Source organism: Dipodomys ordii, unplaced genomic scaffold (assembly GCF_000151885.1).
Source record: "Dipodomys ordii isolate 6190 unplaced genomic scaffold, Dord_2.0 Scaffold10, whole genome shotgun sequence".
Lineage (NCBI taxonomy): Eukaryota > Metazoa > Chordata > Mammalia > Rodentia > Heteromyidae > Dipodomys > Dipodomys ordii.
The window spans coordinates 22,340,115-22,345,741 of record NW_012267226.1 but is presented as its reverse complement, the minus strand read 5'-3'; positions in this window follow the sequence as shown (position 1 = coordinate 22,345,741).

Genomic DNA, 5,627 nt, shown 5'->3' with positions numbered 1-5,627 from the left:
TCTGGCTCCTTCGTCCTGGACTCTCTGTGGCTCAGGTTTGGGTGCCCTGCGGTCGCCACCGCGGCAGCTGCTGGCGAGCGCTCAGATGTGTCTTTTTGCCTTGGCTTCCCTCTCTTGCTTAACTCTCTGTCCTGTGATAGCACACTTGGTGTGATTCTCTGGCTTAGGACTGTTCACTGGAACTCTAAAACTGCTTTCTATGTGAGAGCTTGTTCAGATTCCAGCTTCTCCTCCGCCATCTTCCCGGAACCTCCCTCTCCAGGCTTTTCTTACCCTTGATTTTCTATCACAGACAGACAATTCCTTGTCGAATCTCCCTCTTGAGGGTAACCTGGCTGGTTAAAATAAACTTCGACCTGTGCTCCCAAACCTCTGCCACTAGAAGGCTCTGCAGGGGTAAGGAAAACGAGCCGGGAGCCGGAGACCTGGGTTCAGGTCTTCATGCTGCTTCCTACTGGCAAATGGCTTCATCTCTCCTCACTTCCATTTCCCTCTCCAGAGTGGCAACACCTTTCTTAGAGGGTTGTTGTAAAGACTGAATGAGCTCTCGAAAGAATGGCTCCCATGTAGCGACGACGTATTGGGAATTTTTACTTGTTCTAGCATCACTTAGATCTTTGTGGACTACTGTATTTAAGTCTTCTCTTCAGAGTCTTAAACACAGTCCCCTGGATCTCCTCTCTGTGAAACCTACCACCCCACAGCCTCCTTCGAAACTGTGCTGGGTTTTGGTAGCAGTCAAACAATCTGGGTTCCAAAATGGGGCGCACTTCCGCCTCCACCAGGAGATGGGAAAATCAGCCTTCATTATGGAACCTCTCCATTCGATGCTTCCTGAAGGCATTGCACATGGGCACAGGGCCAAAGGGCAACTTTCATAAAGGGCTGATTCACATTTCAACCCAAGCCTTTATTTCCCTTCCTCAAAGTTTGCCAATGCCACGTCCTGAGGCTGGAATGTCATCGATCTCACACAGACATTCCCTGCAAAGCCCCATCACGCCAGCCTCCACTAGGGTGTCTGGTCACAGTGCCACAGTGACATTAGCATTTTTGAAAGCACACCACCACTGTTCTTCTGTAGATGGTCTCAGGCCCACATTACCCCCTCATAAGCTCTGGACATGAATGGGGCACAGTACCAAAGCCAGCGGGGGCTGAAGGCAAGATGGCTGCCACCTCTGTCTCCTGCTAGGCCCCTCACAGGACACGAAGCTTCTTCATAACATTTTATTGGGTTGCTGTGAGGCCGAAGAATCCTGTGTTCCAATTCTGTAATTACTTACGAAAACATCTACCAATTGTTTTAATAGAAGAATTCACCCATTGCTAAGGATCACCGTGTCCCACATACACAACTTGTAAAGAAACTGAGTATTTCTTCCTGTTGCTAGACATCATTTTTAATCTTTCTAGTGGGAACGCACTTACACTGCATTACCTGTGTCCTAGAGTCCCTAAACAGAGAATCATGACAGTCCTCTAGTACTGGAGTGACAAAACAGTATGACAACAGTGCGTGAGAAGGGAATTCACCGAACTTGACTCCCTTTCTGCGTGACAGCTATGAGAAGTTACTCAACCTAGACTTCTTTCTTTGAAAGCAAACAGTACCTTTGATCAGAAGATTGCTTTCAGAAGGTGTGTGTGTGTGTGTGAGTGCTTACGCCTCACGCTCTCACCTGGCCTGTCCCTTCACAGCTGGCACTTGACCTCTTGAGCCATGCCTCCACTCCCAACTTTTTCCTGGTTAAATGGGAGTAAGAGTCTTGCAGATTTGGGTGGCTTTGAACCTCAATCCTCAGATCTCAGCCTCCTGAGTAGCTTAGAGGCGTGAGCCACCGGCCCCTGGCTGAATTCAGTGTTTTTCTAGTTTACCATGGTGACTAGTAATGACTATGACCCACAGGTCAGGAGCTAACTGCAACCGTCCTGATCAGAAGACAGAAGACCTGCATTAAAACTTTGGCCCCAGCAGGCGGTCGAGTGGGCTGCGTTCACTGGAATTCCTGGAGCATAGGTTTCTGCGAAGTCTGACTCTTCAGTTCCTAGCTTCTCTTCTTGTTAAGAGCCATCACCTTTAGCCTCTCTTTCTTGGTTTTCACTTGGACAAGGGGAACCGGCGTGGTAGCTGACAGCAGTAGTCTGAATCAGGAAGTGACTCAAGGGATGTGCCCCTGCCCCAGAACTCAACTTCAAAACTAACTCCTGCCTCGCAGGCAGGGTCCTCTGACACCCTGAAGGCCTCCGGAGCCAGAAGGTTCCAGTCTGAATGCATCGCCATCACCTAGTGGTTAGGGAGAAGGGGTGTGCTCAGCAGCCACGCAGAGGTGAGTCGGAGGGGCAGGAGCAAGTGCTTCTTAGTAGAAATGGGCACCGGAAGTGTGAGGAGAGCCAGAGCCTGCCTTCCTTCCCTGAGTCCGGCCCTGACCCCTCCTACCCATTCTTTCCCTATGCCCATCCTCCCTTAGCTCAGGCTGGCTTTGTGGGTGGAGCGCCCCATGGAGGGGGGGACAAAGGGAGGAGAGGATACACTGGTCACGGTCATGTGACATTCTGGGTTTCCCTCAAGGTGAATTACAAATTGAAGGTTGTGATGAGGTGCGTCGGCCTCCGTCTCTAGGGCTTGGTGCAGATGTTTGGCTCAGAGCATTCAGCATGCTGTCCTGCGTTAGAAGTTCGGTTGACCTAAGTCTGAAAAATCTAAGGCTGGGCAATGAACAGGTCAATCCCACCCAGGTGGTGTCCCCTTGGGATTTTGCTTATGGCCATGAGTTGGACTCAATGTTTCCATTCAGACGCTGAAGAAGTGATCAGAACAAGATCTAGGCTCAGACATGCTTGAGGTTGAAGGCTTGTTTGGCCTCTCCCTCTCTGGTCTCTCCTACACAGATTACTCAGGCAAGGCCTGTTAGCCTCTGCTCATCTATTCGCGCAGCGAGCTGAGAATATTCAGAGTCTTGTTTTGCCCTAACTATCTACACAAAAGCAACACACCAGGAAAAACTGTTTAAATGAAATATGGTTCCCAACCTCGTGCATCTCAAGCTGAGGGCCAGCAGGCTTCAGCGGGGATGTTCTCAGGCCCCAGGCTCTTCTGTACAAGGACGCTTTGATCCCTTAAACTAGGAAACTGCCTTCAAAGCCAACTGTCACCACCCACTTCCAAACAGTCCTTACAAAGAGTCCCTCTCCCCGCACCCTCAGCCCAACCGACATCCCAGAACAGCTTGTTAATAGTCCAAGGTCATCTCGTCTACCACAGGAACATCCTTTCCTGAGACCGCTGAGGGCGTTTGGAGACCGAGTCCACCATCCTTGTCATGACCCTCAAAGGAACAAACACAAGAAACACAGAGTCGATATTCAAATAGCTGGGGTTTTATTGGACCCAGTTAGATTTTCATTCGGTGAAAAAAGTCGACAAAGAGACAAAAAAATTACCTTCAAATTGTGCAACAATATAGTAAAATCTCCAGCAGGGACCAGTGGCTTGGAAACTTACCAAGGCAATTCAAACGATAAATACCGAATTTCACTTTGGAGAGAAACAAGTGTACAGTGATTCACTTGAAATAAGAGCAGAATAGGCCTCATTTTGCTGTAAATACTTGTGGCTTCGCTTGAAGTTTCTAATAATTCCTAACAAGAGTCTTTACATGAGAAGTAACATGGAATATCTGAAGAAAAATGACCCACTTCAGCATTCATGAAACTAATACCATTCTTGGGTTATTACTTGGCTCTATGATTTAATTCATAAGATGGCTGCAGAAACATACATCCCGCCAACCCTCCCTCTCAAGCCATGTTAGCCGCGGAACGCTCTCGAACATGTACTCCTCATCCGTGGACCCAACAGCCTGTATCTTCCTATCCTTTCTCATACCTCAGTTTTGCATAGAAAGTAGTCATATAAACGTAATGCACTGGCTTTTATTACACACAAAAAATATACCTGAAATGCAGCACACACTCCAGTTAAGGGGGCAGGGGAGGTAATAGGAATGTCAAGAGAGAATCCCAAAGGAAGCGAGAATTCTGCATAGACTTGAAGTCCATCCTAACGTCACTGTGGGGTGGCGTTCAGTTTGGTGAAATCCCTGGCTCTCTTCTCTGAGGGAGCGCCCTACCCCTCAACTCTCTGTGAAGGAGGAGAATCTTAGAGGACTTACTAAGACCCCTTTGAGAGTGGGAACAACTGAATTTGACAGGATGGAGTTAGGCCCTTAAGCGAGTTCTGGTGTTCTTGGAAGGGAGCCTTCCCTAAACTGGAGAGAACATGACTGTGTGTCCTCCTGGTGTCACAGCCAGGGTGAACCCAGGAAGCACCCTTCCTGTCCCCCCCTGGCACGGCACCGGCCCCAGCTGGCCAGGCTGCCTCGTCCGCCTGGGAACAGGCCTGCAGAGACCCGGCCTCTCCCGGAGTCCTCGGCAGGCCTGTCACTGCGTCCACTCGGCCCCGGCTGTCACGGAGCCCACGGGACACACACTACAGAAAAGGGCAAATCAGCTTCAGAGAAAACGCACATGCCACGCTGCCCGCCACGTGCCAGAGGCCTGCCCAGTCCACAGGAGCGCCAGCGCCTGCCATCCAGTGTCCTCCGGAAGAGAGAAAAACCTGTCCCCTATGCAGTGGGAACTTTCTAGAAGCCCTTTCTTTGCAGGTAACCGGGGGGGATTCAAGCGGTCACAGTGAAGAGTTATCCGGTCACCTTCAAAGGCTGCACCCATTCCTGTTCACACTTCCTATAGTGGCTTCAATCTCGGGAGGCCTGCAGACGGGCGGGTGCATCGACTCCCCACGGAGCTATGCAGAAGGAAAGCGGAGTGTGTGCTCCAAAAGTTCATAAAAATATACGATTTACACATCAATGCATCTATCTGGCTTAGTCTTCGGGACCTTAGCTCTTCTGTTTATACAAAATACTCTAGCACTAAAAGGCTGCTCGGTAGCAAACAGCACAGTGGCATCTTCCAAGAGAGGGTGCTGGCGGTCTGCGCAGCACTGCGCACTGAGCACTGGAGGCCATGGGCCTTAGCACTGGACGCTCAGCTATCCCTCAGGTTGCCAGCCTGAGACATTTGCTCATAACTAAAAAAAGGAAGTGGCGCTGTGGCTCAAGCGGTAGAGCGCTTGCCTTGAGCTGAAGAGCGCAGGGACAGCGCCCAGGCCCAGAGTTCAAGCCCCACGACCACCCCCCCCCAAAAAAAGCTTTGTTTATGGAATAGTTGAGAAGAATGCCCCAGAACTTTATACTTCCGTGTTTACAAATGCCCCTAGGAAGCTAGCAGGAAAAGAAAAGAAGAAAAATGGGCTTCCTAACAGTGTCCGCTAAAATGGCGGGCTTCCTCACCCTCTTCAGGAGTTGACTAAAGCAGAGGAGGGAGGGCTTGGAGTCTGGACGTAAACTCTCAAATCAGAGAAGATAAAGTCAAAGAAATGCTGGGGTGGGGAAGAACCAACAGCAGGGGAAGGGCAGCGGAGCTGGAGGGAGAGTCCTGGCTCCCGCACGCAGCGCGGTGTCGGGAGCCGCAGCCCCGCACACAACGTATAGAAACACGGATGGGCCAAAATATCCCTCTCTACAATAGTGAGACAGAAAATACAGATTTTAAAAAGACAG